The following is a 24,887-nucleotide window of genomic DNA, read 5'->3' on the forward strand; positions in this document are numbered from 1 at the left end:
CTAGCAGAGCCCAGGAGCAGCCTGCATGGGCACTTAGGCCCACCTTCATCAATAAAGCCTACAAAGGTTTGCACTGCCAGCCGTGGGACGATGTGAGCCTATGGGACTACACAAGGGCCTGTTGTTCTAGGAAGCCCTGGGCAGTACAAGCTTATAATGGGGCCTTTGAGGGGACAAAGAGCCTCAGGCCCTGCCAGCACCCCAGCACACAGGGGCTTCCTCCCACTGCATTTAAAGTTACACTTGGAATTTAGAAACCAGACTTAGAGCCATTTCCCCCATTCTCCTTGGGAATCAATGGGCTTTGTTCCACCCTCTCACAACCATTGGTGGGGCCTCTGTGACCTGGGACACAAGAGACAGATGTCAGACTCCAAATTGCACTGCTTGGCTTCTTTAAAAGGAATATGGGGCCATTACAGTGCCACTGCCTGCTGAGGAAACCTACCAGAGTCCACACAATTCACAGTTTCCAGGGCTTTCTTCAGCAGCCTGCAGACACTGAGTGCTAAGGGGGCCCTGCCCACACACCAAGTCCAGTGCATTCATTCTCACCTTGTCTTCCTCACACATGGTGGACTAGGATTCTGAGTCCAGTTCAACTGCTTAGCCAAGTACTATTAGCTAAGTACTATTTAGCCAACTACTACCCTCCTCCATAACAATAGGGGAGTTCCAGTCTAGGGACAGAACTTCAGAGCCTCTCTAGTCACTGCCTGTACCTCCAACCCACAGAGACAGAGTTCTGCCTCTCTCCATATTTCCCTGAGAACACTATGGAAAGTCCTTACAGACATGTCCAGAAAGCCTAGGATTGCAGTCCTCAGAAGGGAGAACAGCTGGGGCCTTCCTGGGCAGAGCAGGAGAGTGACTAAGCTCTCGGAGGTTATGGGATCTCAGGATCTCTAAAGGTGAAAGCTGCCAACTGTTAGTCACAGGGCATGAGTAGGGAGTGAGCTGACTGGTGGGGTGGTGGGAGGTGTTTGACCACATGGTGCTTAACTGAGCCAGAATAAAGGGAATATGGAGGTCAGAGGTTCCCTAGCTGGTTCAAGCCTTGACCTTTCCCCTTTACCTCTTCACCTTTGCCAGCATAATGATAATACTAATCCTTCCTTGCTGTGGGGAGCAATTAAGATTTGCTCCAGGGATACTCCCAAAACCAAGAAAGGTTGAGGTTGTGCTTACCGTGATGGAACGAAGGGACAGAAAATTCTAGAATCATTTTGAAGTTTCATCTGAGAAGACAATTGTGTTTATTCCTAAGCATGTTCCTGATACTGTTATAAACTTAGATTGACACTTTTCTTCCAAAGAAATGAACATCTCTTCAGTAAGTTTAAAATGTCCCCATCCGAGCCAGAGCAATAGTATAGTGGGTAGGGTATTTGCCTTGTACATGGCTTGATTCAATCTCCAGCACTCAATTGGTATTCTAAGCACCATCAGGAGTGATCCCTAAGTGCAGAGCCAGAAATAAGCCCTGAGCACTGCATGGTGTAGAGCCAAAACAAAACAAAAAAAATGAACAGACAGACAGACAGACAGACAGACAGACAGACAGACAGACAGACAGACAGACAGACAGACAGAAAGATAGATAGATAGATAGATAGATAGATAGATAGATAGATAGATAGATAGATAGATAGATAGATAGATAGATAGATAGATAGACACCTTAGCACTTCCTAGTAGCTCTACTTTTGGTACAAGGTAGCTCTGCTATTAGTGGCCTGGCACTATAAGCAATTTCTGGCCACACCACAGCCAGATGTATACAAGCAATAGAATGAAAAAGTAGAACATCCTACGCATGTGTGAGATTCACAACATCCTTCCAGCAAACACAAGAAGCAGACTGAGGGGACTACCACAACCAAAAAAGCACAGATCCTTGCCAGTCCTTCCATCAAAAGTGTCAGCTCTGTCTCTCATTTTTGTTTTTGGGCCACACCATGTGGCACTCTGGCTTCTGGCTCTGCACTCAGAAATCTCTCCTGGCAGGCTGGGTGGTGCCATATGGGATGCCGGGGATCGAACCAGGGTTATGTCTTGGGTAGGCAGAGTGCAAGGCAAACACCCTACTGCTGTGCTATCGCTCTGACCCTTTTGCCTCTCATTTGAGATCCTCCATCAATAAGTTCATTCTCAGAGGAAAGATTGGGAATAAATGGACAAATAATGCTTTGAAACTCCCACCAAGAAACTAGAGAGATAGTATAAAAGATAGACACTTATCTATCAGGTTTGATTCCTAGCACCAAATTTGACCCTTGAGCCCTGCCAGGATTGATCTCTGAACATTGCTGGATGTGCCCCTAAAAAGAATAAATAAAAGTACCACCTAGTTAATGAAGCTTCAGTTCCCTGAGAAAGAGACCATTTCTACAGAGCCTTCTGATCATGAACTGAAGTGTACCAGGAAAGCTGAGGGGTTCAGAGACACCCCCCCAGTCCTCTCAGTCCACTAGGAACAGCAGTTCTGGGAGTGGAGATGAAGAACAGGAGCCTTGAGACCAAGACTGACCCAAAACACTCATCACTGATCATGCCATCAACTGCCTACCCTCACCTTCATGTCTCTCTGATCGGCCTTTCTTCCCCCTTTGTATCACTGAAATTGTCCTCATAACATTGTATGTATTGAAGGTGTGTAGCATGATGCACTGAATGTTTTGTTTGGTGAGATGCTCACTGTGGTGAGGTTTGGCTGAATCCACCATTTTGCCAGTTCTCTCTTCTCCCCCTGTGAGAAGCAGAAGAACTCTAACCTTAATTTTTTTTTCTAGTTTTTTTTAATAGCAACCATGATTTACCAAGTTATTTATAGTAAAGTCATTTCAGGAATTAAGTGTTCAAAACAACAATCCTACCACCAGTGAGCCCATCTCTTCATTAGTAACCCCAGATGTAAATGACACTGGTGAAGTTGGATCCCAAGATGAGATCCCAAGAGATGAGGTCAGATCCCAGCCAAGTAGAATATTCACAAAGAAGCATCAACCAGCCACTTCAGGAGAGCAACTTCATTTGTTGTAGGTGAAAAAAATGAATTTCTATATTAGGGGAAAGTAAGGTGAAGACTCTATGTCAGTCCAGGTAGGATGTGAAAGGGATTAAAACAGGTTGTGCAGACAGGTAAGGGGATTAGGGAAAGCAGGGTGTGTGCTCTGCATGTTAAACCAGGGTATGTGTTTAAAGTGATTAGCTACACCCAGTCACCACCCAAAACAATAGCTTCCCTCCTGACAGACACAAATTTACTTCATGTTGCTTGGTACAGCACAAAGGCAACTGGAATTATCAACACTTTAATACAGGTCAATTTGAAATAATTATTATACTCTCCATGTCTCCATAATATTATTAAAGTCAGTGTCTAGGATGTCTAGGATTTACTGGGCTGTGGTTTGGGCTAGCTGAGTATTCTGTGTCACTGTTTAGGTTCAGTGAGGTGAGTGCATTTCTATGCAACTTTCCCATAAGATTTCCTGTGATACTACTGGGCTGACTCTACTACAAGATATTGTGGTATCACATTATGTGGTCCAAGATTTATAGATCTAAAACAAATTATTGGCTCAGGAGTTTTGATAAGATTAAGTAACAGAATTGGGCTATTTATATTCAAGGGTTTCAGGGATGGTGTTTAGGCTGCTCTACTTCACACAGAAAGGGGTCTCTGCCCTCTCCCCTTTCTGAGAAGGTGACATAGGTATCAACTTGAATAGGGACTGCCTGACTATCTGGGGAAATATTCATGGCTTTATTTTCTTCTGGAGCTTGGTGGCAGAGCAGGACTGTTTTTACCTTACCAAACTTTTAGGTTGCCACCTAAACATTGTGCACAGTCCTTTTCCAGAAAGGCATTCTCTTCCAGTTGGAAGTCCCACCTTTCACCTTGACTCTCTTCTCTAGCCCTACTCCCCAAAAGATGATCTTTGCCTCTATGAGTTTGTGGATTCTTCAGATTTCACATACAAAATAGAGGTCTTTAATTTCTCCATGTTCACTGTTGCATTGTTCATGAAGGCCAGGATATTGCTCATTTGGTAGGAACATAATAGTGCTCAAATGAGTGAAACCCTGGGCTTGAGTATTCAATCATGTTGCCCATCATGTGCTAGATATTAGTCCCCATAACAATAAACAAATAAGGCATGAAAGCCAAAACTAAGGGCCCATTGAAGGATGAATGTGAAAAGAAAACATAATCTATTCAGCCATAAAAGTTTAGGAAATCCTACTGATTGCAGGCCACATGGATGAGCCTGGAGGCACTGTACCTTCTTCCCTGCTTCCTGATGGCCACTGATGGCTGGAAGACAGATGATTGAGTGTTACATAATGTGGTACATAAATAAAGATGGAATCTATTGTAATTCTATATACTAGAAATAATTCTCTTTTAAAAAGACCATGAAAATCAAATGCAATGCCTTTACTCTGTGGCTCAGTGCCTGGCTTAGGACTGGTATTAATCTTGAGATTCACATGTGGCATATATCCAGCCAGCAGCCAGAGCCAAAGACATAAATGACCTCCAGCACTTACATAGTCCCAGCATCTGATTTCAGGCAATGCAACAGTGAAGATGATGAGTCACCAAGATGATGACAAGGATATCTACCAGGTAAACACTGGTAAATTCCTATGCCACCCGCCTCCAGAAGGAAGCTGTCCACAAGTTATGAAACCCAAGTTTGGGTGCTGGCCATTTGTAGACCACATTCAAGAGACAAGCGCTAATGTGAGAGAGACAGAGACAGAGAGACAAAGAGAGATGGAGAAATAGACAGAGAGACAGAGAGAGACAGTCTGTTCAGGAGTCAGCAGTCTAAATTGGAGACCTATCTTACTCTCAGTCAGGTAGTGGTAAGTAAGGCTGGCTGGGAAAGCAGATTAGAGGTGATTCCGATAGAGGCAGACAGGAAGCTATGTAAGGAGGCCACTGGGAGGTGATGCCAATGCTTTAGGATTCTCAGAGGGATATGGTGTCTTCCCTGTCCACCAGTCAGGCAATCCTCTCTGCTTTTAAGGCCTGCATGATAACCTTAGACATCCTTTTTTTTTTTTTTTTTTTTTTGGTTTTTGAGTCACACCCGGCGGTGCTCAGGGGTTACTCCTGGCTGTCTGCTCAGAAACGGGGGACCATATGGGACACCGGGATTCGAACCAACCTGGATCGGCTGCTTGCAAGGCACGCCCACCTTACAGCATCCTTCAAAGGACCTGAGTCGGACTCTTCCTGGGAAGAGAGAGTCCTTGGCAGGATGATCCCTTGGTGTTCTCAGAGGATGTGGTACTTCTCTCCCCCTGCATAACTGGTTCACATCAGTGTCCGGAACATGAGAACATCTCAAGAGGGAGGGATGGGTTAAAGACGAGGATGAAGAGATGGATTAAAAGACACACATTTGTAAAGAACAAGGGAGAGTCTCTGTTTGTTTGTTTTTTTTTCTCATTCCCACCTCTGTTTCTGACTTACTGGCTCCCCAATACCTGGCTCCATTCGCTACCCCAGCACTTTTCAGCACACCTGACCCAGGCTCTGCACTATTTCTGGAATGGGCTATAGCTGCAGGAAGGTGAAATCCTCCCCTCTGTGTCTAGGCCCAGCCCTGTCACGGTCACCATATGGGAGGGGCACAGGGTCCTGGAGGAGACAAAGACACAGCATATTTCCCAGCCCTGTGGCCTACAGAAATAAACAGGGCTCCAGGCTCAGCTTGTGCCCTACCTTGAGCAAACACTGACAGGAATGCCTCCCTAGATGGGGTGCCCCACAAGCCAGATCAATGCTAAGATAAGATGCCCAGTACCTTTATCCTATTTCCCAGAACCAGGGTAGCTTTCTGGGCCCTGGTACAGACAGGTAAAGGCTGTCTGACCCTTTCATGCCATTAGAGTTTTTAGTCCCCACTGCAATAGTAGGCTCAGGGGGCTCAGGGCTTAGCAACTGAAGGCAGAGAAAAAGACAGGAACAGATAGGCTAATGTGTTAGCAACCTTCTCTAGCTGCAATCAGGCTCCATCCTGCCCTTCACCATCTACTCTGTATTTCTACTTCCTGAGGTCCCACCAAGACTGGGTACATTTTCAGTAACACATTTTTAGTAAACACACAGGAACTCCTATTTGGCTCATGTCATCGATGACCAGTATACTAGACAAGTGTGCTAAAGAGCTCCCTGGAGCCACCATGCAAGATGGAGCCAGACCCAGCACCACCCTTCATCGCCCAGTGCCAGAAGGGACTGGAAGGAAGATGCTTTTTTTGTATGAAAGATCCTGAAAATTTGCAACCAAGAACCAGAGAGCTAGGACAGGAGTAAGCTTGCCTTGTATGCAGCCAGTCTGACTCCGTAGTCCCCCATGCACTGTTGGGGTTGAGGTCACTTCTGATTCCAGAGTCCAGATAGCCCTTGGACACCATCAGGTACAGCCCAACCCCCTTCTCAATCACAAATGAAAGTCACTCTATGAGGGAATACCAAAGACCCACTTCAAACCCCAAACATTTCTCTGGCCTTTCTTGCTGGGCTAGGGAAACATCCCGAAGGGGAATTGTCCCCCAAAAAATTCTCAATGCCCCCACTGCTGGGCAGAATAAAGAGCAGCTTTCTTCTCTCAGAGTTTTTGTTTGTTTGTTTATTTTGATTTAGTTTGGTTTGGGGGCCGCACCTGCAGCACTCCAGGGATTACTCCTGGCTTTGTGCTCAGAAATTGCTCCTGGCAAGCTCCGGGGACCATGTGGAATGCCAGGAATCGAACCTAGGTCCGTCCCGGGGTCGGTCACATGTCAAGGCAAAGCACCCTACCACTGTGCTATTGCTTCCGCCCCAGTTCTCTCAGTTTAGACCCATTTTTTTCCCCCTGTCACTGGTAAAATGGAGCCAGCACAGCACAAAAGCCCACAGACTTCTGAGGTTCAGTGTGGGATAGATGGGAGGATTCCATCTTCCTTGGATTCTATCAGGTAAATGACCTGGCTCCCTTGGAGCCTCCATATCTGCTCTCAGACCAAGACAAAAGGCGCAAAACCCTCTTCTCTACCCCAACCCAGAATGTAGGACCTTGCCCCTTCCTTCTTATCTCAGAGTGGCTTTTCTTCGTCCCTTACCCAGAGCATGGGGAAGACTCAGTTCAGTTAACTGACTGTCTTGCCTCCATCATCCCTCTCCAACTTCAACAGGGTCACAAACAGCAAAGATTCATATGTGGCCTAAAATGTGAAACTTTGATTCTCAAGTCTTTGACTGCATCATCAAAATTCTAAACAAGAAATAATGGAAATGGAAGAAGGAATAAGAAATAAAGAAGGGAATAGAAAGAAAAGGTGGTGATTGAGGGGGAAAAGAGGAGGAAAAAGAGGGAGGAAACGGGGAAGGGGAAAGAAAAGGGGGAAAATGGGGTAAGAGAATAGAAAGTGAAGGGGAAGAAAAGGAGAGGTAAAAAGAAGAGGAGAGAAGACGAGTAGCAGAAAAGGAAGAGAAGATGTAAGATGAGAGAAAGGGGAAAAGAGAAAGAAGAGGAGGGAGAAGACAGGAGAAACATTAAAAGATGGAGAGAGGAGGGCCTGGAGAGATAGCACGGTGGTGTTTGCCTTGCAAGCAGCTGATTCCAGAACCAAAGGTGGTTGGTTCGAATCCCGGTGTCCCAAATGGTCCCCCGTGCCTGCCAGGAGCCATTTCTGAGCAGACAGCCAGGAGTCACCCCTGAGCACCGCCGGGTGTGGCCCAAAAACCAAAAAAAAAAAAAAGATGGAGAGAGGAAAGAATACAAAGAAAAGAAAATGGAAAGAGGAGAAGAGGAAAAGGAAGAGATGAAGGTGGAGCAGAAGGGAAAAGAGGCAGAAGAGGTAGAAATTTAAAGGATGAAGAAAAAGAAAAGGGGAGTGGGAAAGGAAGAGAAGAAGGGTAGTGGACAGGAAGAAGGGAAAGGAAGAGAATAATAAAAGAAGGGGAAAATAAAAGGAAAATGAGGAGGAAGAGAGTAAGAAAGAGGAGAATAAGGAGAAGGAGAATGAAGGAAAGAGGAGGAAAGTATGAAGGAGAAGGAGGTAGAGAGTAGTAGTGGGGCTGGAAATGGCTTCAGCAAGGGATTGCACTCAGCACATGCGGCAGCACACTTGACCTGAGTCCTCAGGCACTCAGCTCTTCCAAGGGTCCTAACTTTCCTTTTTAAAGTATCTTTAAAATGTGTTGTTATATCTGGCATCAATTTTGAGGTTCATTGTATCTGGTAATTTTGATTTGCTTGTATTTGCTTTCAGAATCTGACCACTCCTTGATCCTCTTGGATTATCTAGTAGGTGATAATGTCCCTTGTAATGAGGACTTCTCTGTTCCTTCCTGTCCTCTGCTGGACTTGTTCTGCTGGATCAGCCCTCAGGACAGAGCTGAATGATGGAGGTGCAGGCATGCATGTCTTCTTTCCTCATTGAGTGAAAGGAATGTTTCTGAAGTTTCTCCAACAAGTTCCAGCTTTACTCTGGTCAATATCACTTTCACCTGATGGTAGTCCCCTTCTCCCCAGAATTTGCTCAGAGATGTTATCAAGATGGCTGCAACTTGAATTATTTTTTTTTCTAGTCTCTGTTGGAGAGCTCCCAAGTCTTCCCTTTTAAAGCTCTTGCTATACTAAATTACATGGGTTACGACTGTGTGACCAGTACTGGAGCCTTTAAGACACCCAACCCCATCCTGCCATAGTTGTTCTTTCTGCGAGGAGACCAACAGATAAACCAGAGCTTTTACTTCCAGGCAAGCTTCATCTGTGTCAGTGAGCACTTTTCCTGGAAAATCACTCCAAGGATTTTGAACAATATAGATTCTGCACATTTCCCTTATCTGATCAATATTTAGAGACTGCCCTTGCTTGTTTAATGGGAGTTAAGTATCTTGAGTTCTAAAAGAGGAAGAAGCTGCCACAAGACCTGTGATTTCTGTTTGAAGAAATCCAAGTCAGGACTCACTTTAGCTGGCTTAGTCTCACTCTTAGTCAAGAGCCTGGCTGTGTATTGAAAACTCCTGTGTCCACCTCTAGAATAAAGAGCTGCCAGCTCTAGGATTAGGAGCTGAGGTTCAGAAGAAACTGCACCCTTGGTAGAGAAATGACTGGGTATGAGCAACCCTTTGGTCAGTTGACCTCCAGGACCCCACATGATCCCCGAGCCTGACCAAGAGAGATTCCTGAGCACAGAGCCAGGAGTAATCCCTGAACACCACCAGATATGATGCCCCCCCCCAAAAAAAGAACAAAACAAAAATTAAAATCCAGAAAAGTTGGGGGCTAGAGTAATAGTATAGTGGGGTAGAAGGCTTGCCTTGCACAGAGGCTGACTCAAGTTTAATTTGTGGTACCCCATATGATTCCTGAGTCCACCAGGAGCTATCCCTGAGCACAGAGCCAGAAATAAGCCCAAAGTACCACAGAGCATATCCTCCAAACAAACCCCCCTTAGAAGTTGATGAGGAAACAGGACAGAGTGAAGTAACTGCAGCCCAATGAGGTACCAGGATCAAAGAACAGAAACCCCAGAATAGCAAGTACTTAAGAACTCAGAGAAAGTCACTGTTCTCTGACTTTATGTTTATGCATGCTGCAGCAAATATTCTTTTCAAGACCTATTTAGTGTTCTCATTCTTTATATAGTGTCCTCATATTTTAAAAAATTATTGTCGGGGGGGGGACAGAACTGTGGCGCAAGCGATTAGGTGTCTGCCTTGCCCAGGCTATCCTAGGACAGACTGTGGTTCAATCCCCCAGCGTCCCATATGGTCCCCTAAGCCAGGAGTGATTTCTGAGCGCATAGCCAGAAGTAACTCCTGAGCGTCACCGGGTGTGACCCAAAAACCAAAAAGAAAAAAAGTATTGTCAGTGACTTTGCTTTTGAAAATGGTGCCCAAACATTGATTACTCTAATCAATTTTATTTTTTAAAGAGGCCACAGTTAATGATGCTCACAGTTTACCCCAGGCTATGCTCTCATGAATGACTTTGGTCAGTGCTCTGGGTACCATATGAGAGGCTGGGATCGAGCCCAAATCAGCCGGCAATATTGCCATTGTGCAGAAATAAAAAAAAGTTTCAGAATAAAAAATTCTACACAAGTACACTCAAATCTTGTGATTCTATATCCAAGTTCTAAGAAGAACCCCTAAACCTTCCAAGGAGTCTTTAAAAGCTGCAATAAAACTTCACTAATGAGGACCCAGAGAGGTAGCACAGCAGCGTTTGCCTTGCAAGCAGCCGATCCAAGATCAAAGGTGGTTGGTTCGAATTCCGGTGTCCCATATGGTCCCCCATGCCTGCCAGGAGCTACTTCTGAGCAGACAGCCAGGAGTAACCCCTGAGCACCGCCGGGTGTGACCCAAAAAAAAAAAAAAAAACTTTACTAATGAGATGGATACTTTCAAAACAATACTGATGGTTCAACCTCAGCCTAGATATTCCTTTATTTCCTTTGCAAAAAATCGGTTATATTTCATATGTACTCAAAACATTTCTAACTATATAAATATATAATTTGAAATAATATTTTTGTTTTTTGGGGGGTCACACCCAGCAGCACTAAGGGGTTACTCTTGGCTCTACCCTCAGAAACTGTTCCTGGCAGGCTCAGAGGACCATATGGGATGCTGGGATTCGAACCACCATCCTTCTGCATGCGAGGCAAACACCCTACCTCCATACCATCTCTTTGGCCCCTGAAATATAATTTGTATTATAAAATAACATTTTATGTTAACATGTAACAGGTTTGTCATAACATTAATGTTGGCTAATTGTATAAGTGATTCATAACTTGGATATTAATAAGCATGCCTAAGGCCATTAATATAATTAAGGGGATAATTTCTCTAACATAAGAGCCAGAGGAATGTAGGATTGCTACATTTCTTTTGTAGAATTACATCTCCCCAGATCTTAGCCTGGATCATTCTATCTCTCCCTCTACCCTACCTGGTCTTCTTATTGAGCATCTGACTTCCATATTGGCTAGCCACTACCTCTGAACAGCCTACTTTATGACATCATTCTTCCACCAAACCAACCACCACCTGGTAGAATCTTGTGGTTTCCATGGAATTGTCTATAAATAAACTTGAATCATTGCAAGTGACCAGCAACCACTGAGCAGTGACCAGTCATCTCTACTGGACATTTGCAGTCTTCTGCTTCAGTGCTCAAACATACTTGAGATCGTCTCCTTCTCTCCTGTACCTGCAGTTTTCTTTTTTTTTTTTCCTTACCATGTCAGGTAAGGAAAGCAACTTTTAAAATTTCTTCATGAGGTTTCTTACCCCTTAGGTCAGAAGTAAAGTCAAAATAGCATGGAATAATGGAGAAATGTATCAAATTTAAAAGAGAAAACTTTAGGGGCCGGGCGGTGGCACTAGAGGTAAGGTGCCTGCCTTGCCTGCGCTAGCCTTGGATGGACCGTGGTTTGATCCCCCGGCGTCCCATATGGTCCCCCAAGCCAGGAGCAACTTCTGAGCGCATAGTCAGGAGTAACCCCTGAGCGTTACTGGGTGTGGCCCAAAAACAAACAAAAAAAAAAGAGAAAACTTTAGAAGTATAATTTTAGTTTTGAATTTAACATTTGCTGCTATAAGGTTTTATGTAGGTCACTGACTTTTATTTTGTTTCACACAATTTGTTTTTTCTTGTGTATTTTATTACAGCTTATCATACAAGCAGTTCCATATATTTTATGTATATAGGTTTATTTTTATGTATTTGAGAGAGTTCATTCTCTCTGATTCCTTTTCTTTCAAATAGTGATTTTTAAATAGTATTCATGAAAAAAACTTAAATCAGAGACAGGAGTATTTCAACCAAAACAGAACATAGAGGTATTGTAGGAAACTAATTTATACCAGGATGTTGCATTTGTAATGGTCTCTCCATTTGTATTTGCACTTTAGTATTTTTAATTAGTGCTGCGCCAAAATAATAGCCACATGTCTTAGAGTTTTCTAAGTAAACTAAGTGAAAAAGAGAAAATGAGAGATGAAAGAAATGTAGCATGCTGAGCTATAAAGAGAAAAGTCTTCAAAGGTAAGAAAGTTTAGGATTATTTTCATTAAGTGCTAACCAATAGGAACAAAGAAAGAGAAGACTAAATGAGGGACTTTAAAATAAAATGGGGGGGTTGGAGAGATAACACAGCCATAAGGCATTTGCCTTGCATGCAGCCAACACAAAACAGACCTCAATTCAATTCCTGGCATCCCATATGGTCCCCTGAGCCTGCCAGGAGTGATTTCTGAGTGCAGACCCAGGAGTAATCCCTGAGTGCAGCTGGCTGTGACCCAAAAACCAAATAATAAAATAAAATAAAACAGAAAATGAAAAGAGAGGGACCAGAATGCACAGTGGTAGGGTATTTGCCTTGCAAGCACAACCGTGTGTAGCCCAAAACCCAAAAGAAAAAAAAAAAAAAAAAAAAGAAAGAAAGAAAAGGAAGAGGCCATGAAGGAATTATGAAGTAAGGGGTAACACCTTGGGATAGAAAGTTGGGGAAAGCCACAATTTTAAATTAAAACAAAGACTCTGGAGTGAATGTGCTCAGAGCAAGTCAAAGCAGTTTATTTTAACTGCTAGGACACACTGAATAGAAAAAGTGAGCTATCCCTAAAATAGGGTGCCTCTAGGAAAAGAGATGATCAGTTAGTCATTTTTGGTAGTTTCTGGGCTCTCAGAATACAATTGACAGTTGACAGTTTTGAATATAAACAAATTCCAGAAATGATGCTTCCTAGAAATAACTACTAGTGATTCTCTAGGGGGATGGAAGAAACAAAAATTTCAAAATTTCATTTTGATTTTGAAACTATATATGCATGTTCTGCCTGTTCAAATAAAAACATAATGTCTTCTAACTTGAAACAGGAGAATTGATTCCTTTGTATGGTAAGTAGGTACCAAGTAAAGGCCACTAGTTATCCTTACAAATATTTCCTTCCTATGATCCCCTCAAGCTTGCCAAGAGTGATTTTTGACCCAAGAGCTAGGTGTGGCCCCCAAACAAAAACAAAAAAGAAACATTTCCTTCCTAACATGAGAATATACTGATAACCATCTACACTGTTTCAAGATCCTAAGAGAAAAGAATATTCAAATCTCATAATTGTAACTATATGCTTTTCTCACACAGTTTTATGGGGTTACTTTTTTTCCTACATTACAATATTTCAGTTAGATTCTAGGAATGATTCTGGGAATGACATTTTCATAGATGCTAAAAGTCATAATTTGATAATTAAGAATATATATTAAAACATTATGATTATTTTTAAATGTTCTTTTCTGATTATGTGACTATTTTTGCTGAATCTGTACTTACGTCATATTAAATATATTGGGGTTCTTTTTGTGTGTGTGTGTGTGGTTTTTGGGTCACACCCGGCAGTGCTCAGGGGTTATTCCTGGCTCCACGCTCAAAAATTGCTCCTGGCAGGCACGGGGGACCATATGGGACACTGGGATTCGAACTGATGACCTGCATGAAAGGCAAATGCATGCTATCTCTCCAGCCCCTAAATATATTGTTTGCTGAATATTTAGACAATATGTGTTAGGTTATACCTCATTTTACTCAAAACAAAGATCATCCCTGGTTTCTTATCTGTCTGTCTACAACTTGGTTTCACTCAAAACAAAGGTTGTCTTATATGTAAACCTGGGTGGAACAGGCTCAGCACTAGCATGAACTATCTGCCCTTACTGTGGCCTTTACTGCCCCACTTGGGGTTGGTCTCTGTACTCAAAAATAACAGTTCTGGCAGGCAGCTTGCTGGAGCTACGAGGTAGAAGATCGCCAGATTATATGTGTTTCACTCTCAGCCTGGTTTGGATTATTTCATGCAGACTTGTTTACCTGCAGTTGGAGATACTATACATGAGGTGATTTTACAAAATGAATGAGCATAATAGCAGAACTAATTTAGATCAGTAGATCCTGAACTGCATGCCCACAAGTAGCCATGAGACACCTCAAACCTCCCAGGTGTGTGATCCAAGTAAGTAGGATCACAGCACATCTGATGTCCAAGTAACATAGAAGACTACCATATTCAGTAAGCATAAACAGTAACACACAAAGCCCTATTGCCAGCACAAGCACACCCTACTAAATCATTAAAAAAATTATGTTACACCATTGAGAAATATAACAATTATTTCAAAAAAGACATTTACTGTTCTACATTATGTCACTCCATATTGTGTTACAATATCAATATGAAATAAATTTGTTGTGTCTGCAAAGAGGGAGATTAGGATGGTTGAGGGGAAGCTGATGATACTATGGAGGAGTGAAGGTCATGCTGGTGGTGGTATTGGTGTTTAAACATTTAATGCCTAAAACAACTGTATTATGAAGAACTTGGTAAATTATAATGTCATAATAAAAATAAAATTGTAAAAATATAGTTAAATTATGTTATACTCAATAAATTTATTTCTGCTTTATATGAGTTGTTTAAATATTCATATATTTTGTCTACCAGTACATTCACATTAATTGTGATTCTTCATTTATTATGTGAGTTACTGCTAAGTCTTTCCTGTCTTATGGACCTGACGAAGTATGTACTCAAAACTCACCTCACATCACACTGCTTGTCTAGTGGATTTTGCTAATATAGATTATTGACTTGATAAAATTACATGCCTGACACAGAATTTATTAGTCAAATTGTACTTGTCTTCATTGTTTGTGTTTTGGGACCCATTTCATTGTGCTCAGGATTTACAGCTGACTCTGTGCCTCAATAACTCATTGTATTTTGCTGCTTGCTATTTAACCCAGATTTCATTAATATCTGTATTCTTTTTTTTTTTTTTTTTTTTTTTTTTGGTTTTTGGGCCACACCCGGGTAACGCTCAGGGGTTACTCCTGGCTATGCACTACAGAAGTCGCTCCTGGCTTGGGGGACCATATGGGACGCCGGGGGATCGAACCGCGGTCCCGTCTCCTAGGCTAGCGCAGGTAAGGCAGGCACCTTACCTCCAGCGCCACCCGGCCCGGCCCCCTAATATCTGTATTCTTATACTTTGTTTTCTGTTCTGTGATACAAAGTTTTCAGCATTTTTCTCTTTATCTTCATGGAAATTTATTTCCTCCCATGTAAATTATATGGAATAGGGGCTGGAGAGATAGCGTGGAAGGAAGTCATTTGCCTTTCATGCAGAAGGACGGTGGTTTGAATCCCGGCGTCCCATATGGTCCCCTGAGCCTACCAGGAGCGATTTCTGCGTGGTAGAGCCAGGTAGCTAACCCCTGAGCACTGCCGGGTGTGATCCAAAAAAAAAATTATATAAAATAGAACAATTTTATTCAAATATGTATTATTATTCTTGATTATTGCTGTCATAACTATTTCATTGGCAAGCATGTCAAGGTTCATAATTTAATAACACTTTTACAAAACAGCAAACTTGAGAAACACTCAAGTAATCATTTCTGAGGTAGAATTAATATACCCAGGCTTGAGGATGGTCAAGATGCCAACTTTATTTGATCAATAGGACGGGGTTAGATGTTAAAACCTAAGGTAAATCGTATATGAACCCCACTAGCAAAATGAGAAATTAAAGATTATGATAATAGCTGTCCTGCTCTCTCATTGACCACAATGCCTATGTTAATATGTCCTCTATCTTTTGGTTTCTGGCATTGTACTGCTGCTCAAAGCAGAGTCCTGGCAAGAAAGTCCATAGACCTAGGTCCTACAGTCTGGTAATAACAAGCATGGAGGCCAGAGAATTAGTTCAGGGAACAAGGCATATAATTGCCTTACATTCAGGAAGATCAGGAAGAGCTAGCACAAACTAACTGTAAGCAAGAAAACTATGTACAAACAAAACCACCTGGTCTTTGACAGTTATGCTTCCATGTTGGAAAGTGGCAAAAACATACTGCCAAAATATTCCAGCCTTTAACCACCCCAAACCATTTGACTTTTGATATCTCAGTTAGTATTATAAGCTTTATAGTGGTTGCAATCTTACGATAATTATTCCTGTCATAGTGAGAGATTATCAGTCTTATGTATGTTTTCTTTTTTTTTCTTTTAAATTTTTTTAAATAATATCTTTATTTAGGGCTGGAGAGATAGCATGGAGATAGGGTATTTGCTTTGCATGCAGACGAATGGTGGTTCAAATCCCAGCATCTCATAGGTCCCCCTAGCCTGCTAGGAGTGATTTCTGAGCATAGAGCCAGGAGCAACCCCTGAGCACTGTTGGGTGTGACCCAAAACCCCCCAAAAATAATATCTTTATTTAACCACCTTGATTGCAGACATGATTGTAGTTGGGTTTCAGTCATATAAAGAGCACTCCCCTTCACCAGTGAAACATTCCCATCACCAATGCCCCCAAATCATCTTCCTCCCCACCCCCACTCCATATCAAGACAAACATTCTACTCTCATTGACATTAACACCATAGTTTTCAGTGTAGTTATTTCTCTAAGTGTACTCACCACTCTTTGTGGTGAGCTTCATATCATGAGCCAGTCTTTCCAGCCCTCATCTCTATTGTCCTTGGGTATTATTACAATAATGTCTTATTTTTCTTAAAACCCATAGATGAGTGAGAGCATTCTGTAACTCTCTCTCTCTCCCTCTGACTTATTTCACTCAGCATAATAAATTCCATATACATCCATGTATAGGAAAATTTCATGACTTCATCTCTCCTGACAACTGCATAATATTCCATTGTGTATATGCACCAGTTTCTTTAGCCATTCATCTGTTGAAGGGCATCTTGGTTGTTTCCAGAGTCTGGCTAATTTAAAAAGTGCTGAGATAAATATAGGTGTGAGGAAGGGATTTTTGTATTGTATTTTTTTTTTTTTTGGTTTTTGGGCCACACCCTGTGAGGCTCAGGGGTTACTCCTGGCTATGTGCTCAGAAGTTGCTCCTGGCTTCTTGGGGGACCATATGGGACGCCGGGGGGGATCGAACTGCGGTCCGTCCTAGGCTAGCGCAGGCAAGGCAGGCACCTTACCTCCAGCACCACCGCCCGGCCCCCGTATTTTTTGTGTTCCTAGGGTATATTCCTAGAAGTGATACAGCTAGATCATATGGGAGCTCAATTTTCAATTTTTTGAGGAATCTCCATGTTGTTTTCCATAAAGGCTGGACTAGATGGTATTCCCTCAGCAGTAAATGAGAGTTCCTTTCTCTCCACATCCCTGCCAGAACCAATTGTTCAATTTCATGAAAAACCTTGAAAAGGATTGGTAGTAATTTCTCTTGAAAGGTTTGAATGAATTCATTAGTGAATCCATGTAGGCCTGGGCTTTTGTTTTTGGGAAGACTTTTTATTACCATTTTAATTTCCTCAGTAGTAATAGGTTTGTTTAGATATGTTAGATCATCCTGTTTGTTGTTGGTTGTTTTTTTTGTTTTGTTTTGTTTTGTTTTTTGTTTTTTTGTTTTTGGGCCACACCCAGTAACGCTCAGGGGTTACTCCTGGCTATGCGCTCAGAAGTTGCTCCTGGCTTGGGGGACCATATGGGACACCGGGGGATCGAACCGCGGTCCGTCCAAGGCTAGCGCAGGCAAGGCAGGCACCTTACCTTAGCGCCACCGCCCGGCCCCGTTGGTTGTTTTTTTTTAATCATCCTGGTTTAACTGTGGAAAACTATAAGAGTATAAGAATTTATCCATTTCTTCTAGGTTTTCATGTTTTGTGGCATAGTTTCTCAAAGTAGTCTCTGATTACCATTTAAATCTCTGCAGTATTTGTAGTGATCTCCTCTTTTCATTTCTAATCTGGTTTATTAAGTTTCTCTCTCTTCACTTCGTCATGTATATTTTCATAACCCTCTTGTTTACCAAACAAAATTTCCAAAATCCATCTGCAGTGGGAACTGCAAATTCTTGGCAGGTTTTCTCTTCCTGTAGTAAACAATGCAGTTTCCCTTTCAGGAAGTGCTCACAACTTCTCCAGAGTATCTGCTCCAGCTGTTAGCTCTACCTGGTTCCTTCCCTCAGTTTCTGGTTCCACTTTACAAACTCTGATGGATAGTGCCTACCTTTACCAATATTCTAACACAATGTGCTATCAGTGTGGGGTCTTGCCAGAGCCAGACATACACATCAGGTTGTACATTACAGGAAGTGCTCAATCTCTTCCCAGGGATATTGCACTGACTGTCACTGACCAAGACACTGTTGTCTCTTCCATGTCTATGGCAGTTCAGTATGAAAAGACCTCAGATACCAAAATCACAGTGTCTCTGTACCCATCCCTTTCTGCTGTACTTGTTGAGAGGACACCAGATCAGGGTGCAAATAAGAATCAAAACCTAGAAGGAATCCAGGACTATTACTATAATCCAGGCACTGTGAGGCCTCTCCTGAATGAAGAAATTTGTCCTTATCTGCAATCCTATGACACCATGTCAATAACAGGAGGTAGGGGCTCTGCCATTCAAACTTACAGTGATCCATCCCTCAAAATGGTGGTAGCTCTAAAAAAGAAAAAAAAAGGTGGGGGGGGGGAATGGTAGTAACTCTAAAGGAGGTTCAGCTCACAAATAAACTACCACAGACCTCTACTTGGAATCACATTCTTTGTGCCTACTCAACCCATCACAGAATCGAGATTTTTTTGTGTGGTTTTTTTTTTTTTTTTTTTTTGGTTTTTGGGCCACACCCGGTGGTGCTCAGGGGTTACTCCTGGCTGTCTGCTCAGAAATAGCTCCTGGCAGGCACGGGGGACCATACGGGACACTGGGATTCGAACCAACCACCTTTGGTCCTGGATCGGCTGCTTGCAAGGCAAACACCACTGTGCTATCTCTCCGGGCCCAGAATCGAGTTTTAAGCTGAGTAAAAACAGCAAGTCAGTATTCAAAACGTAGGGTCAAATCTATATAAGGAAAGAAATCCAGACAGGTGGCATATATTTTCTGAGTATAAGATTAATAGTAATTCCCATCACTCATTACAACTTATTTTCAGACTCTATAGAAGGTTCCCTAGTACCAGAATTAAGAGGTATGATAGAAGAATGGCCATCTAGGTTACATACATCAAGCACACACCAAGGATACCACATTTTGCAATGTCCTAGTTGATCAGTCCTCAAAGACTACCACACTGATAATTTTCTCCCTGCCCATAAACTATTATTTGTGGTTTTTTCTAAAACCATTTCAGGACTTTTATTGGGATGGTATCAATTTAATTTTCCCTAACTTGGAGGGTGATTATACTTTGTATTCAGAAATCCTGTTCAATGTCTTTCTTTCTTTTTCCTTTATTTAAACATCTTAATTAAATATATGATTGTGATTAGGTTTCAGTCATGTAAAGAACACCCCCTTCACCAGTGCAACATTCCCACCACCAATGTCCCAAATCTCCCTCCATCCCACCCCACCCCCACCTGTACTCTAGACAGGCTTTCCAGTTCCCTCATTCATTCACATGATTATGCTAGTTCTCTGTGTAGTTATTTCTTTTTTTTTTCCTTTTTTTTTTTAATTTTAATTATGACAACAAAGATGCAAAGAAAGAGGACAGTGGAAGCCCAATCACCCATAAACAGGATTCTCGGTAGTCCCATCGATGATATCCCAGCCTTGAAATTTCAGCCAAAGAACATTAAGAAAAACAAAACTGAACCCATGTACAATACAATTACTTTGCCCCTCAAATCCCCAGTTGTAGTACATACTATTTCTTAGCAGCACACCATATAATCTAAAGACATTAGACTTATGTAACTCCTTAAACATTGAGGGCAAAGTACATTTATCTAGTTCCATGCACATGCTTACTGGTTTAAGTTAACCTCAAAAGTTTTAGTGGGTTGTTTTTCTTAAGGATTGGAGTCAAGGGAACATAGTAAAAAACAATATTAAAGTGGCATTTGTTTGCATAGGCCCACCAAAACGTAAGGGACATGGAAAGAAAAATTATGGTCTAAATACAAGGAGACCCTACCCCTGAAGTTTCCTGGCACAGGACTGACTCTAAGCTCCAGGCAAACTAGTTTGTCCAATTCAAGTCATCGTCTGTAGTGGCAATACACCTCCATTCCTCACATAGTCTCTGTTGTTGGTATCATGCTTCTGTATTAAAGATCCTGGAGTCTGCATATCCCATATTGCAGTCAGGATGGTACAGAGCATCCTCTCGTTTCACCTCACACTTAAGGGGCAATAGAGAGAACCATGTCCTGTAGAGCAGGTCATTGTTGTTGTCACTTCTTCTCAGTGTAAACGGAAGCCTCTTTTTAGGAGGTCGATGTCAGACCCTTGGTAGTGTCTTTCCTGGTAGAGGACTGCTTTCAGCTGTTGCTATAAAAGACCTTGGATGTTTCGTAGATAGCTTGCCTGGTTCTGGCGTGAATGGAGGATGCCCATTCTTCTGAGGCCTGTGCCAGGTCATTATATTAATGACCTGGGTGTAAGGTACATTGTACTGAGTTTTATTAGATAAGAACTTATTCTGTATGTATAGTGTTTTCCCATTTTAATGTGTCTATGCAAACAAGGATCAATGCCATGAAGCATTATTGGTGCATCTGGAGGCAATAGGAACAAGACCAGCAATTTCCATGACATAGTTCAATCATAGTCATCAAACTGAGGGACAGTTCCACCAACAATCCTTACTGAACAGCTTACAAAGAAAAGACAAAATGAAAAGTGGATAGAAACATCATGGTAGAAGAATATATAGAGAGTTACAGCAGTTAAAGAAAATACCCATAAAATATTCAAAAGATATATGTGTTCAATATGTGTTCAATTTGTGTCCTTCTAATAGTTCTGGGATTTGTTAGATCTACTGTATGTCTTTGGTCAGAGATTAGAACTGTGTGTTACTGAAGTTAAGAAGGGTAAATCTGGGGTACTGATGGTTGGGAGGAGCATATGTTCGCGAGGGGGCGCTAGCCCCCTAGCGGTTTGCAAAATGTAGACTGGTATGAAATTGCCAGTGACAGCCTGAGTATAGCTGAGCAGTTATCTGCCATCCCCCAGATCAAACTCCACCCCCTAAGCCAACCTCTGGAGCCGGCCTGGGAGTGGGGAAAACCCAGGGTGCCCCATCAGCTCCTCCCAGAAACCCACCTGGAGATCCGGAGGAAAGGGGGAGAGGGGGTCGGGTGACCCAGGTCCGGGCCCCCTACCCTAGGCCGGGCCAAGGGGCCGCTGGCACATGCGGAGATCTGCCAGCTGCCCGCCCGTGCCGGCTAAAAATCCTGTGTAGTTATTTCTATAACTGTACTCACCACTCTTTGTGGTGAGCTTCATGAAGTGAGCTGGAAGTTCCAGCCCTCCTCTTATTGTCTCTGAGGATTGTTGCAAAAATTACTTTTATTTTTCTTAAAACCCATAGATGAGTGAGACTATTCTGCATCTCTCTCTCTCCCTCTGACTTATTTCACTCAGCATGATAGATTCCATGTACATCCATGTATAGGAAAATTTCATGACTTTATCTCTCCTGAGGGCTGCATAATATTCCATTGTGTATATGTACCACAGTTTCTTTAGCCATTTGTCTGTTGAAGGGCATCTTGGTTGTTTCCAGAACCTGGCTATTGTGAATAGTGCTGCAATAAATATAGGCATGAGGAAGGGGTTTTTGTATTGTATTCTTGTGTTCTGAGGGTATATCCCTAGGAGTGAAATAGCTGGGTCGAATGGGAGCTCAATTTCCAGATTTTGAAGGAATCTCCATATCGCTTTCCATAGAGGTTGGACTAGAAGGCATTCCCACCAGCAGTGGATAAGAGTTCCTTTCTCTCCACATCCCCGCCTGCACTGATTGTTCTCATGCTTTGTGATGTGTGCCAATCTCTGTGGTGTGAGATGGTATCTCATCGTTGTTTTGATTTGCATCTCCCTGATGATTAGTGACGAGGAGCATTTTTTCATGTGCCTTTTGGCCATTTGTATTTCTTTTTTATCAAAGCGTCTGTTCATTTCTTCTCCCCATTTTTTTATGGGATTAGATTTTTTTTCTTGTAAAGTTCTGTCAGTGCCCTGTATATTTTGGATATTAGCCCCTTATCTGATGGGTGTTAGGTGAATAGTTTCTCCCACTCGGTGGGTGGCTCTTGTATCCTGGGCACTATTTCTTTAGAGGTCAGAAGCTTCTCAGCTTAATGTATTCCCATCTGTTGATCTCTGCTTCCACTTGTTTGGAAAGTGCTGTTTTCTTCTTGAAGATGCCTTTAGTCTCAATGTCATGGAGTGTTTTACCGACGTGTTGTTCTATATACCTTATGGTACCAGGTCTGATATCAAGGTCTTTAATCCATTTGGATTTTACCTTCGTACATGATGTTAACTGGGGGTCTATGTTCGCTTTTTTGCAAGTGGCTAACCAGTTCTGCCAGCATCACTTGTTGAAGAGGTTTTCCCTGCTCCACTTAGGATTTCTTGCACCTTTGTCAAAAATTAGGTAATTGTATATCTGGAAAACATTGTCTGAGAACTCAAGCCTATTCCACTGATCTGAGGGTCTGTTTTATTCCAATACCATGCTGTTTTGATAACTATTGCTTTGTAGTACAGTTTAAAGTTGGGAAAAGTAATGCCTCCCATTTTCCTTTTCCCCAGGAGTGCTTTAGCTATTCGAGTGTGTTTATTGTTCCAGATGAACTTCATAAGTGTTTGATCCACTTCTTTGAAGAATGTCATGGGTATTTTTAAGGGGATCGCATTAAATCTGTATAAGGCTTTGGGGAGTATTGCCATTTTAATGATGTTAATCCTGCCAATCCATGAGCACGGTATGTGTTTCCATTTCCATGTGTCCTCTCTTATTTCTTGGAGCAGGGCTTTATTTGAGTTTACATTTCATGATGAAGCACTTCATTCCTTCTCCTAGTTTATGACATAAATGTTGTTTTCCACAGAAAATGAAGAAATTGAGAGCAGTATATATCTCTGCACAGCACTAAAGTTTACAAACCTCATATTTGAGGGTAAAAGTGGGCTGTTCCCTTCAGAAATATAGAAAGATTGAAAGTTCTCTGTAACTATATAGTATTTAATATTCAACAAATATATATTTGCAGGAGGTTGGATGTTATTTCCCCTGAGAAAATTAGTGAAATGGAGTGTACTCTATAGCTCTGCCATAGCATTTAATATTTTACAAATCTCTTATTTAGGGGAAGCAGGTATGTTCCGAACCCCCATGGGCTCAGGGCTTACTCCTTTCTCTGTGCTCATAAATAACTCCCAGTGATGTTAGTGGGATCATATGTAGAACAGGAGATTGAGCTTGAGTCAGTTGTTTGCAAGCAAGTGCCTTAAGCAAAGCACTACAACTCAAGCCCAAATCTATTCCTCTTAAATGTAATTTATAGAAAGTCTATATAACATACAAGTAAAACCAAGAAACAGTGGCAACATACGATCACCAATAACTACAACAGTTACCTCCTAGCACGGGGGCTTAACTATGATCCTTAAGATAGCCAGTAGCAAAGCCTTGCCCAGGCCAGAAGGTGCAGTTTCTGCAGTGGTGATGGGGAGAGTATCTCATTTATTGATAACTGATATCTTCTTAGTGGTAGATTCCCTGGGAATGCAGACCACCCTGAGATTGCTACCTTCAAGTCATACATCTTGTCTGACACACACTTCAGAATTCCCCAAGTCTTTCAGTAACAGGATCCAAATAAGTGAGAGTAACCCACCATCTGAGTTTGGGTATAATTGTTTCCAGCTTCAACTCAAGAACACCTGAAAATAAAAAGTTAGATGGAAACAAAATTTGAGATTTCAGAATCTCTGGACATCTACCAGATCCCAATATAAAACCAAGATCCTCTGCATTATACTTTAGGAATCCCTGATACCCACCAACTCCTGGCCTGCATTGATCCTCCCAGCCAAGAAAAGCAACCTGATTCTGAAAACAATGGCCTGAAGAAAAAAACAGTCTGTGCTTTGTACATCAAGGAACACTTGAAAGTGAGGTGGATTCTAGCAGTAGATTTGCAGACATCACCACAATGGTAGATGATATACATCTTTCCTGACTCTGATTCCTTGATCAACCCAATTTATTCCCAGGCACTCAACATCAAAGATACCAACACCCTGAATCAGATGCACACAAATTCAAGTGTCATGAGGGGCCCCTCAAGTCAAGCCAGAAAGAACAAAATTAAGGCCTCCAATCCTATGATGTTCATGAACCCTGGCTAAAATCAAACCAAAGAATCTAGACTGCAATTAGGAGAAGTGAGAGTTGGCAATGCTGTAGCCAGTGACAGTTCTCTTGTCAAACATAACAATAAAACTCAGAAGGTGGCATCCAGCAGCAGCAAGACCAAGAACTGTAGACAGGAAAAGGTAAAAACAAACAAACAAACAAACAAAACAGAGAGAACACTAAGAAAGCTGGTGAAGCCAGGGACCAAAATTAAGGCATAAGGGAAGACAGCCCTTCTCCCAGATAAGAAAATTCCACCTGAGTTTAGCCCAAAGCTCTTTAAAAAGCCCTGAAGCTGCCTAAGCATGCACTTGCTGGAGTTTGTGCAAGTTTTTCACACAGTAGAGATGAAGAGTGATCAAAAGCCTAGACTCTCTTCCTTCAGGGTCCTTGGTAACACAAGGAAGCTAAAAGACTTCCAGCCTTCCTTTGATCCCAAACCTTCATGAGATGCTCAACTGGAAGGAAAAGGTCTAGAAAAAAACTCCGCTTAAATCCCAGAATCCTAAAGGCAGTGCTGAACAAAAATGTTCATTTCCTTCTCTGTATGAGCGGCCACCTCCTGGGAAGGTCAAATTGGTCCCTTTGCCTTTTCCAACCCTGGACAAGGCTCAAGCTAGATCTGTTTCTTAGAGGCCACAATCTCTGGCTGCACATCTTCCTGCT

The 24,887-nt window shown here is 42.2% G+C and overlaps 1 long non-coding RNA gene across 1 annotated transcript in view; it reads right to left on the reverse strand.

The window, feature by feature from the left end:
- The window catches only part of LOC126024020 (uncharacterized), a 295,412-nt gene extending 272,982 nt beyond the window's left edge, over positions 1-22,430 (reverse strand). The window contains exon 1 of the long non-coding RNA XR_007500868.1: positions 22,273-22,430. This is a non-coding gene — a long non-coding RNA (uncharacterized LOC126024020). The remainder of the gene's footprint in view (positions 1-22,272) is intronic.
- Positions 22,431-24,887: the final 2,457 nt, after the last annotated feature.

This window comes from Suncus etruscus, chromosome 12, assembly GCF_024139225.1.
Source record: "Suncus etruscus isolate mSunEtr1 chromosome 12, mSunEtr1.pri.cur, whole genome shotgun sequence".
NCBI lineage: Eukaryota > Metazoa > Chordata > Mammalia > Eulipotyphla > Soricidae > Suncus > Suncus etruscus.